Below are 13,366 nucleotides of genomic sequence, written 5' to 3' on the forward strand. Positions count from 1 at the left end.
TGTACAGGGGGGTAGACAAAATTATGTAAATACCACATGGGAAAAACTCACAATAACATGACTTCTGTTTGGTAAAGTCAGTCATATATATATATATATATATATATATATATATATATATATATATATATATATATATATATATATATATATATATATATATATATATATATATATATTACAACACTACTGTACAGCAAAAGTTAGTCACTCACATAGAGATAAAATTCTGTCTTTTATAATCAAATCATAACAACACTTGAAAATAACTCCACAAATGAACACAGTGTCAACTGATTTTCTTAAATACTCACAAAAACTACATTTTCAATTAAATCCAACAAGACAGATGGTCCATATTTGGAGGTTGGGGGATTTGGGATTGGAGGTATGCTGGGGACATGCTTTTAGCCCCAAGCCCTTTGTTATTTTAACTTTTTTTTTTGGTACTTTGTCATTTTAGAAGTCTAAAATAGTATAATAATAACATAAAATCAATACAAAATACAATCATTGAACCCTTTCATGCATTACTTAATAAAAGAAAAAAATGCAACGTTTTGTTAAGTACAGTATTTTACCTCTACAGACATATACAATGATACTTTGTTTATTAGTGATGTTTAGAATTGATCATGATTTGTACATTATTTAAGTCTTCTATAAAATGTAGCTGTGTCATTTTCTTTTCCTATTTAACACAAAGGCAAACTTGTGTAATTACATTATGTTCAATTATATTATATATTTATTTATTCTCCAGTGAGTGGAAACGTATTGAATGACTTACTAACATCAACTGAAGTGGTTTATTTACAAAAATACCATCCTCATTCATTCATATGCAAGACAAAAGGGTTAAAATAGACCATCATTAGTACATGTTTCATGCAGTAGATGTTCTAAAAGCTGCTCTTTTATCTTTTGTTCTGCAATTCAGGGACCTGAAACACCTTCCACAAAAACTAAAGTTTCGTTGATGGTCTGATACAATTAGAGAAGCAGCCATTACATTGGTCATTTCTACTCATTGTAAATTAAATTACAAAATTATGAATACTTTCTATCATTTAAATTATGTTAAATTGATAAATGAAAAACTCCCTTTCCATAAATATGCGCTACGCTTACATTCATCCTCTTTTCCAGCATGCTTGAAGAAAATGTGGAGGCATGTTTTTTTTCCCCAACACCAACAATGGCTCCATCTGACAGATGTAGAGACACAAGATAAGTTTAGACAAAAACATTCAGTGCCGCTTACTTTGTGGTATTTGATAAAGTTTTCCCTTTCTATGCACATGATTAGTCAACTACTTAATCCATCTTTGCTGCCCACACTAGCTGGTACCAGGAGTATTAGCAGGTTATACTACAGTTCTATAAATGAACTACAGAGGTCAACTTATGAAGCCTCCTTTCCATCCCTGCAATATTTCCTGGATGTGGAAAACCAGCAAGCCAGAAAGAGCAGAACAAAAAGTCCAAAAACATGTGGCCTGTATGCAGCACAACGTCTGAGAGAGAAAACTAAGTGCACATTTATATAACTAAGCTAAAACTGATGCAGTGTCAAAGCAATAAAATGGAATAAAATAATAAAATGGAAGAAAGACATCAAGTTAGGGCAAAACAAAGATGCTTGAATAAAACACGTCCTCACTTAATTTCTCTTTAGAGCAGTGGGTTGGGAAGGGTTCTGATTGGACAGAGGGTGCACGTGACGTATGACATATACCGGAAATAAACAAAGTTGGCTCCCTGCTTCTAGTCTTTTCAGTCGTAACTTGTAAAAACTACATAAGTACCAGTTTCACCTCTATTTCTATTATGAATGTGAAGTAGCAGCTCAACACGAGCATACTACTTCACTTTTTGCAGCAACTGAGAAGGAGAAGAAAGATAGACCACCGAACACGGGAGGGAAAACAACGCACGTCATCTGGACAGGACAAGGTAAGGAACATGCGCAGAATGACCGGAATTAATTTAGAGTAGAATTAAGGTTTACATGACAGAGGAACTAAAAGTATCGGAATTAAAATGTTAATATACCAGATACTTACATCAGAATTAAGTTTAATTCCGAATAAAAATTAGCATTAGGAATTAAGTGTTTACATGGTCGTTTTTCATTAGTTTAAAGCGGAATTAACTTTTATTCTGAATTAAAGAGGAATTAAAATTCCCATGTAAACATAGCAACTGAGGTTGCATATGCACCACTGACCATCTCACTCATTCTGTAGGTTGTTGTCACCTGGGACTTGTTTGCCTACTTGACCAACAAGATTCAGAGTGTGAATGGTTCTGCACTGACCCGAGGAGAAGAGTTAGTGTGGCATTATTAGTGCTAAATGGGTGAAATCTGATGCTGCTTCTTCTGTTTGAAATTGTTTTGCCATAGTTAAACATACATGGGTTATTTTACCACTTCTCAGAGATATGAATGCACTCAAAAGAGTTTATGGGGTTCCCCAGGGATCAGTCTTGGTGCCTGTCCTTTTCTTTTTATACGGGATTCCCCTGGGCTCTATTTTTAAAAGCCATAAAGTTTCTTTTCACTGTTTCACTCAATTGTAACAAAATAACTATTGACAAAAACCAGGCGATGGGAGCACATTACTCCTGCACTGGCCTCCCTTCACTAACTCCCAGTTACTTTTAGAGTCCAGTTTAACATTTCATCAAGTGTTTTTAAATGTTTGTGTTTTATGCCGCCCTTCCTTATTTAACTGAGCTTCTGCAGCCCTATGCTCTGTCAGGATCCCTAAGGTCTGCAGATCAGCTCCTGTTGGCAGTGCTTAAAACCAGGCTGAAAACTAGAGGAGAGGAAGCTCCCAGACTGTGGAACAGCCTTCAGCTCTCTGTTAGGTCATCACACTCCCTGGAGCACTTTAAATCCGGCTTGAAAGCCCATTACTTCTCCCTGGCATTTAATATCAGCTAAACAGGATATCTTGGCTATTTCTATTTGCATGTTGACTAATTCAATTTTTTTCTTACTTGGGTTTCATTGTGTTATTTTTTTTTTATCTGTTTTAACTTTGTTTCTACCTGTTGTCCCTGTAGTACTTTCTTTTATATCAAATATAGTTCTATTTATATCATTAGTATGCATACTTTTAATTTGATTTTAATTTTGTTCAGCACTTTGATCAACAAAGGTTGTGTTAAATGTGCTATTTAAAAAAATTGAATTGAACTAAATTTAACGGAATTGAATTGAATTGAATTAAATGTGGACTTATGTGTCAGGTGATCTCATATACACACACACCACACACAATAGGCATTAAAGTGTACATGCATGCATTCAAATCCCCAATAAAAATGTTTTTCTTATTCACATAATTTCTTTTCAATGTCACCAGAAAACTAAACAACTGATGAAAACTGAGTTTTCATCCTCACAGTTACTTAAAGCTTTTCCAGATTGTTGCTTTTCTCAAATAAAATCTAGATTCTACAACTGCTGTGTCATCGGATTGAATTATTAATAAGGTAACTTAAATACATGTAGTGAATATAATATAAGAATGATTATCGCCCACACATGAATGTGGACGCAGGAGAAAGTATTGAAATTGTATTGAAACTGTTATCAGAGCAATGATTCACTTAGATGGAAATATCACACTGTGACCACAAATAATCTCAACTGTTTGTGTAACTATTGTTTGCATGGATGCATCTCAAATATAATTTCAAATATCTGTTTATCCATCATCCATTTTCTACTTCATAATCCAGTTCAAAGTTGCTGAGTTGCTGAGGCCTATCCCTGCTGTCAGATTAGAGGCAGCCTGGCAACCCTGGACTGGTTGCCAGTCCAGAACCATGTTTAACATTTATTCTTCCTGACTTTATGCAGCATGCAGCCAGAAAGGTAAGCAATCATTTATATCAACTGAGGGAAAATTACAGCGTTACAGCAGCCAACGTTTTTTTCCTGAGACCAAAGCAGCTACCTTCTCACTTCCCAGCATGCAAACAACAAGAGTACATGCAAAACAGGCAACATGACACTTCACCACATTGAGCCATGTCCAGTCAAAAACTAATGGTTCAATCATGAAGACACAAGTAATTCAGTGAAAATAAAACCAGTCGGGACGGGCACAATAAAAATGATGTTTTTTAAGTAGCACTAAATTTAGACCCTGAATCGTGTTGAATAAGCAAATAATGACTAAAAGTGGATAATTAAATGAAAGATTAATTCTGTATTGGTAGCAAAATAAGTGATTACACCAAAAGAGGAACTAGAGTATGTTCCTTCCTAAACAGTGATGTTGATCTGTTTCCAATATCTAGAATTACATGTGGATTCTGGAGGGTTTTGTCCTTCCTTCCTGAGTCTTTTGTTCCATGTGATTAAATAAAAACTGTGATGTTTTCTTCCAGATCTGGGACGTGAATCAAATACCCGTTCCAGCAGGGAGAGAAGACAAGGATCAGATGCCATCAAAGCTTTTGTAACTTTGTTGGATGATTGTTTTCTCTTTTAAATCTTTAAACACACAAGCTAAGCAGTTCAGGAAATGGAATGACACACCAGAGTAATGAAAAGCTGCATACCGTTCTGCGTTTCCTTGTTACAACTCAAAGCCCAGACACAGAAAGTGCTTCTTATTAGATGATTAAGGAGGAATAATCAGCCTTCAAAAGAATACTGCTTAACTCACATTTGTACTGCAATTATTAGGTATATCACTGAAGCTGATAGTATTCCTGACTGAGGCAGCAGCATGTTGTGATGAGCCAACAGCACAAATGTCCAAATGAGAGAAGACCTTCTAAGGGTTTTTCACCTCTAGAGATTTCTGGGATTAAATAAGACACAAAACTTAACGTAAAAGGCTACATTCAGACTGCAGCGCTTGCTGCTCATATCGGATGTTTTTGTGAAATCCAAATTTTTTGAAAGTCTGTTCACATTTCCGATCAAATGTGACTTGTATGTGATCTCCTGTATAAACCTCACGCGCACCAGAAGCGTCCCGCATGCGTAGAAGACACGGCGACATGTAGTGAGCATCCATGTGACGTCTTTGTGTTTGTGGAAGTAAATATGGATGGCTGCAGAGCATTTGCTATTTTAAACGTTTTGTTCAACCGTAAAAGTTAAAAAAAAAAAAGTTAAAAGTTTTGTCCAACTGAAGCCACAACATTGTGAATGGGTTCATTTTAAGGAGACGTTTACGGAAGAGGAAAGTAAAAGTTTTGGTCATGGCCTTTTGTGGAGCTGTGGCAGCAACAACTGTAGAGAGAAACGTTTGGGTACGGAGTCGCAGTCAGGATCGGTGGGAGAGTGATGTGACTGCATTTTCTGATAAAGAGTTCATAATAGAATAAAGACGTTTGTCGTGTGTCAATGACACATCAGTAAGATTAATGCGACCTAACCATTCAGACTGAAGTTGCATGGCAAAAGACCACAAATCCAAGCGGCCTGGGTCGCATTTGAAAAACTCAGATCTGTGTCTTTCAGAATGTTAAGAAAAGATCGGATAGGGGCAAAAACATCAGATTTAAGTCACTTCAGCCAATATAAATCCATATTTATCTTACAATGAGTGTTTCATGCAGCCCAGTTCATGAAGGTTTTACCTCTGGTTCCGGGAAAAATCCCACCACTGGAATCACACTTTTTTAACTGGCTGGTCCGCTTCTGGAAGTCTTTTGAGGGCCAACATCCAGAGCCTGTGTGCATCTCTGTACTTATTTAAAAATTAAAATTTTAGCACCTTTCAACCTTTTTTGTTTTTTTTTATTGTTTGTTTTTAGGTTTGCTGATCAAACCAAAACAACGGAGTAGTGCTCTCTGGCGCCTTGCTGTTTAAGCACGTTATTTCCACTACGGAAGCCACAGAGAGTCACACATGTAAAAATGTCAGCATCTTGCACAAGTCGCAGTGTCCCATCAGGTCATGAAGTACAGGACAATACATAGATTTATTATTAATGCCGATAAGTTACAAGCATGCCCTCTATGTATCTGCTAATAAGCTAAGAGTAAAATTGTATGACTAAAGGGAGGACATCGATCCAAACCCCCCCGTTGACAAATCAACTAAAATAAATTATATGAAAAACTCTGAGAAATTACGACTCAAAGAAGCGCACGGTGGCCTGCTGGTACGACTTCTGTCAGGGGTAACAGCAGCTGAAAACTGCAGCAATGGAGCTTTTCCAGCTAAGCTAGCAAACAAATTAGCATCTGTGCCATTTTATATAGCAAGTAACAGTAAACGATCCGAGTCAGACAGGAGGATAAAGAAGTTGCTGAACTTGTCACGGTGGCGGTAGGGATGTGGACCCAAATGCAGGAGTCGGGAAGCCGGTATGCAGAAATCAGACATCACTTTAATCCAAGACAAAGTGAGGGCCAAAACCAACAAATGAACCAGCAACACAAGACAAAAAGTGAGGGGTATAAATACACAGAACACAATGAGACAGGTGAAGTAATTAACAAAATGAAACCAGGTGAACTCAATAACAGGAAATCAATGAAGCTAAACAAGAACCGAGGGAACTAAACAGGAAAACTACAAAATAAAACAGGAACCCTGAAAACAAAGCAAAGGGAGAAACCCAAATCCTGACAGAACTACCTGCCGTGTTTTTAACATAACGCCAAAATAAACTTCACTGCGGAAAATCTCCAACCGCTGAATTGTCTCCACCTGGTAAACGCTACATCCATTTAGACTCTTGTTTTCTCTCAGTTAATATTGTCTTTTCTTGGCTATTTTTCTTCCCTCTGGCAGGGTAAAGAAAGAAAGAAAGAAAGAAAGAAAGAAAGATAGATAGATAGATAGATAGATAGATAGATAGATAGATAGATAGATAGATAGATAGATAGGACTTAGTTCATCCCTAAAAGGGAATTCAAATTGTCTGTTGACTCAATAAAACACTAAAAACACTCACTCTTCCACCTCTCAGTGCGTATTAAAAGTAAATAAATAATTGATCAGACAGACATAGGTTAAAATCTCATTAAAAACACAATAGAAACAACATAAGCCACTCTCCCTTGTAGATGCATGTACATGTGGGGGTACAGTTAGAGTATGGATAGGCATCCATTTCAACAGAAAACGGGGTAACACTATATTTTTGATAGTCCATTAGTTGACACTCTACAAACTATCATAAAATATTCAGTTGCGTCTCAACAGTGTATCTGTTGACAATTCAACAAGCTTTTTTTTTAACAGAGGAGCAATATGTGTTTAACTTACTGTCAGCAGACTATAAGGTTAATCATTTGTTCATAAGTACATAGATGTCAACAGTGTATCAGTAGATATTCAACAATACTCTTTATACAGAGAAGTGGCATGTATTCAACTCACTGTCAGCAGACTATAAGTCCATTCAAGCTGTTAAAAGATTTTCCTAAAAGGTTCTGCTGACTGGCATTATCTTTTATGTCAACAGGTTATTGAGCAATATGTTACTGAAGACAACAAGCTTAATGATCCATAGTCATCTTTGATTGTCTGCAGAAAGACAACGTGCAGGTTATATTTATATCAATTATTTCTATAATATATTTAACAGATTAAAAAATGTCATTGTGCTTGTCTACAGTGTACATACAGTCTGCAGTATTTACTTTATGTCTGTCTTCTGGGCACACAATGGATCATATCATGTCACCGCATGTGTTTCAGAAAAATATAGTGTTGTACTATAAATCTAAAAAGATGTGAGGATATTCATGATATGTGAGAATATGCGAGCATTTTGTCATAATGAGTCCGGTTCAGTGTAGGATACTATATATACTACATTATGAAACTTGGAAAATGAATCTGATCTGTTCTATATGACAAGAAATCATATAAACAGCTAAATGATCACACAAATACAACGATTATATTGGCACACTTCAACAACATGCTTTAAAAGGTCAGTGCTTTGGAAACACTTCATTCAGATGCTTTTCCCCCCACATACAGGCCAAAAAGGAGTTTAAAAAGAAAAAAAGGAATAAAAGCCGATAAGTTCATTTTAGAAAAACAAACAAAAAAACATATAAATTTATTAATACTTTTTGTGTTTGCATCAACTTAACAGAATTACATTTACAGCAAGATAACGTTTGGTCCAATTCCTCAAACAGTGCAGTTAAATATCTTATGACTGCACAGAGAATAGTTTTATTCTACGGTGAAAATGTAATATGAACCGCACTGACGCTGCTGAGTGACATTTCCAATGCAACAGCTGTCCACCAAGGACAGACAGAGCAGAAGGAACACCTGGATGCAACATTTTCAACATTTAATATGCATATCAGTGCAACTCGCCACTGATTTTACATACAGACAATAAGAAATATAGAGCTCCATGACAGCTGAACTGTCTCACAAACAGACTGTGGCAGGCAAAGAAATTTTAAGGCAAGTAGACAAATTTAAGTGACAATGAAAAACAATACATTCAGGACTGTGTGTTGGTAGACAGAGAACAAAGATGCAGTTGCTACATGAAGATCAGAATATGAGTGTTTTAACACTGGCTTGCCTCCTAATGGAATTACAATCACGGTAAGGCCATTCAAGCTTTAGGAGACCAAGACAAATTGTCTTGTCTGGCAGCTCTTGCAGAGCATCCTGATGTCACCCTGTGTGCTCCACACAGTACGAACTGAACCTGACAGAGCACAGCTGCAGTGCTTCACTGGATGTCTGAGAGCTGATGAAAGCTACGAAGCTGCAAACAAGAAGTTATTCTCAGCCACCATAAGTAAAAGTCTAATTCATTTTATGTTTAATCATTTTTGGAAAACTAAATTTGGATGCATGCATACTGGTCACTTTTCAGGCCCTCCTTGCTTGTACCAGGTTGGACCCCCTTTTTTCCTTCAGAGCTGCCTTCATTTCTGGTGTCAGAGATTCAACTCTCAGGGATTTTGCTCCACAGTTGCTGCACAACCATAAGAATCTCCCGTTCCACCACATCCCAGAGCTGCTCTGCTGGATGTAGATCTGGTGACTGTGGAGGCCGCTGGAGGACAGTGAACTCATCGTCATGGTGGAGATGATGGGAGCTTTGTGACATGGTGCATCATCCTTGTAGGAGCCATATTATAAGTCATCAGTGTTTGAGAATATGCTGATGTGTGCACGCTTGATTGGCACTTGGGTGGAGGGTGTGAATGCACAAGTTACAAATAGTTGCACATAGTTACATCTTAGTGCGCTTCATCAATATCTCCCGTGTTTAGCCTGCAGCGGCAGAAGAAGATAATGGTGTTGGACAGTTAGCCACAACAATCCTGCTGGAAGTTTCCATCAGAAGATGCTACACTGTGCTCATAAAGGGATGGACATGGCCAGCAGCAACACTCAGGTAGGCTGTGCTGGTTTATACGATGCTCAGTTGTTATTGTGAGGAACCCAAAGTGACACCATTACACCAGAAGCAGCCTGTTGATCCAAGGCAGGATGGATTTATGCAATCATGATATTTCCACCACATTTTGGTCCTACAATCTTAATATTGCCGCTAAAATGGAGACTCATTAGACCAAATAACCTTTTTTTTTTTTATACCTTCTATGATCAGGTTTTTGGTGAGTCTGTATGAATTGTAGCCTCAGTTACCTGTTATTCAGTGTCAGGAGTGGCCTTCAGAGTGGTCTTCTGTTGTTGGAGCTCATCATCAAGGTTGAACATCCTGTTTATCAGTGGTATTCTGCATACCTTGGTTGGAATCAGTGGTTGTTTGAGTTATTTTTGCCTTCCTGTCATCTTCAGCCAGTCTGCCCATTTTCCACTAACCTCTGACATGAACAGTGCATTTTGGTCTGAACAGCTGCTGATCATTGGATAATTTCTCTCTTTCATTCTCTGTAAACTCTAGAGATGGATGTGTGTGAAAATCCCAGTAGATCAGCGGTTTCTGAAATACTCTATTCAGCCCGTCTGGTACCACGTTCATTCATTCATTATCCTAACCGCTTAATCTGATTCAGGGTAGCGGGGAAGCTGGAGCCTATCCCAGCAGTCATTGGGCATAAGGCAGGGTACACCCTGGACAGCTCGCCAGTCCATTGCAGGGTCACACCACATTCAGTGTCACTAAAATTCCCATTTCTTCCCACTCTGATGCAAGTCATCTTGACCATGTCAACATGCCTTAATGTATCTAGTTACTGACTGGCTGATTTGCCGTTTGTGTTAACATACAAATGATCTGGTGCTCCCAGTAAGTGTCTGGTGAGTGTACCAGACAGATTGGTGGCAAAGGAAAATCTGTGATTTCCAAGAAAGATTTTGATAACAAATCCCAAGCAGCAAACGAAGATGAAGCTGTGAGATTCTGGATCATTTAGCAGCAGGTGACGTTTCTGCAGCGTCTGAACACTAACCAGCAGAACAACGGGGAGAATAGTCATTCAGGGATTCACTACGTGGGAGCTGAAGCAGATATTGGTTATTAATAATGGAAGCTTTACTGTGGCCCAGTGTACCAGTGGGACGGGAAGAGGCCAGAAGTGTTAGAACCTGCAGCTAAAATAGACAGTTACCCAGTCAAACCACTACAAAATCACAAAACTACCAAAATACTTCAGATGGCTGAACAAACAACCACAGAGACCTAAAATAATCCAAAACAGCTCAACAGAAACCTCAAACAACTACTAGGAAACATAAAAGCAGCACAAACACACACCAAGCAACCTGGAAGCCTTTAACAAGTTCAAGATGACTAAAAGAAAATTAGAAAAGTTCCTAAATTCACTAAGAAAAGCAAATGAAGAAGGGAAATGAAAATGTTATATATATATAAAAAAAAAAAAAAAAAAAAAAACTAAGATCAAAGACAAAACTACAGAATTGAAATGATGAAAAGAGTAACAACCAACCACTTTAGGCAGACCTACTGACCCGTTGGCCCAGAATCCAACTACGTCATTAAAGAAAGTATTCAGGGCAAAATCTGCGTCCATAAATACAGCAGTGTTTCACATCGCATGTCTAAAAGAATCGTTCTTTCACACAGACTTCAACTAAATATTGTTGTTGCCGCTCATAAAATATATCATATTTATTTTGGGAAAGGAACACACACAAGGCACCCCCCACATATGGATGAGAACACACACTCTAATTTATGGCAAACTGACCTCCGCTGGGGCCCCAGAGAAAGCAGGGGAAGTATTGAGGACTATTTAGGGGCTCTACAAGTTACTGATGTGGAAATGTACATGAAACTGTTGCCGTCCGTCAGATCTGGAGGTTTATGGGAAAGAATTCGTAACATTTAAGCCAAATATTTAAACTGTTGTATTTAACATGTGTATTAATGTTGCAGCACAATCTGTTTCTCTTCTGTTGAGAAAAAAACACAAATGTTAGTTTATTTTGTACAACGAGAAAAGACATTTGTGAAAATTCTGCCGTGCAGTGGCACGGTTGGAAATCCGCTGCATTTCACACCTGATGTGGAGCTCAAGTACAGTAAAACAGTTCCCCTATCAATGGATCTGGACAATAAAAACATCAAATTTAAAAGAATTAAAAATAAAAAATAAAAAAATCACAGCAGTAATTCCATTATCGTCTGAATGACCTCCAAACAAACTGTTTGATGAGCTGAGACTCAACGTGAGTTTTCATCCAGATCTAACAAAGAGCGAGTTCGCCACCATGTGGACAACGTGAAGCATTAACTACTATTTAGCAACAAAAAACAACAAAAAAACAAGTCATTTTTGGTTAAACCCAGCTTCCAGTCATGTCAGATCATTCCAGATGTTTTAGAGAAAAGGCCTAGAAGGGGGGGGGTAGACAAGTCCCCTCACACCAAACAAGAAAAGCCTTTCTTTATGGACCGTGTTTGTGAACCAGAAAAAAGTCTTTAGAATCTCAAATTTTATCTGTTATCAAGTAAATATATTCAGACAACTGCAAACCTTATGATATTATTCTCAAACTGCAGCATCTGCAACTGGAGGAAAATGGCAGTTTTTCCTTACTGGATAGCAGAGGTGCAGCTGAAAGGACAGAGTCAGAGTCGTCCTCTCAAATGCTGCCTTCAGTTCCTGCAGGTGAAAGCTGGGACGCAGATCTGAGAGGGGAATTAAGGAAAACCTGAACAGATGTGAACTCATTAGTTTAGAAAAACAAAAATATATTTTCTAGTCTTGTTCATTTAGTCTTTTGTTCCCCAAATGAATAAAATATGCTTCTGTACTTTATGAATTTCTCCAGACATCTTCCAGAAAGTGCTCATGGAAACTCAACGTGTGTTCTGTCATACTTTTGACTGTTAAATGTTCATCTTTAATTTAATTTATTAATATTTTCTTTTTTTTAAAGGAACTGTTGGAACACCACCCTGCAATGGACTGGCGAGCTGTCCAGGATGTACCCTGCCCTTCGCCCAAAGACTTCTGGGATAGGCTCCAGCTTCCCTGCGACCCTTAATCAGACTGAGCGGTTAGGATAATGAATGAATGAATGTTGGAACCCTCTGAATTTCTTTCTATCTATCTATCTATCTATCTTATTTTTTACTTTACTTTACTAGAACTTAATGTCCTGGTTCCAATCTATCCTGAATGTCTGTAGTAAACAGGGGAAACATTTATTCTTGCTGCTCCTTCTGTAAATTGTCTGAACCTTGAGGATCTGTTTTCTCTCAGTACAATTCAAGCAACTTTCTGACATAGTGTATTACATGACGATCATCCTGCCCCATTCACTGCATTGAAAGTGGTGATATTTTCACATTTTCACTGTTTGATCGTTCATAATGCTTTTTTAGTTTCCTTTTATATTTATGTCTATTTCTTTAGCGATCTCTATAATTCATTGTTTTTTTTTATTTCCGCTGCCTAACTTTGCCAGGGAATTTGTGTTTTTAGGGTTTTTCTTTTTAAAGTTTTTATTTCCTAGTAAACAAAACCCTTCAACATTGTTAATTGTTATTTAAACTAAGAAATCACAACCTCACCTGTGGCTGCAGTGCTCTATTCTTTTCTATTTTATTGTCAATCATCAGACGCTTTTCTCCAAAGCGACTTAAATCTGACTGCACGGTGGCACAGTGGTTAGCACTGTGGCCTCACAGCAAGAAGGTCACTGGTTCAATCCTTGGCTGGGGAGGGGGTTTGGATAGTGGCTTTTCTGTGTGGAGTTTGCATGTTCTCCCCATGTACTCCAGCTGGGATAGACTCCAGCTTCCCCGCGACACAAGCATCGAAGATACGTGCAGAAGCGTTTAACCCAGACCCAGAGATCCACCTCCAGTCACAGAAGCCCAACATCCACCATCTTTCACTGGTTGTAAATTATACTTAGTCACTAGAAAAAAAGAGACTTACAGCATCTGTTTT

The sequence above is a fragment of the Telmatherina bonti genome (assembly GCF_933228915.1).
Source record: "Telmatherina bonti genome assembly, chromosome: 10".
Lineage (NCBI taxonomy): Eukaryota > Metazoa > Chordata > Actinopteri > Atheriniformes > Telmatherinidae > Telmatherina > Telmatherina bonti.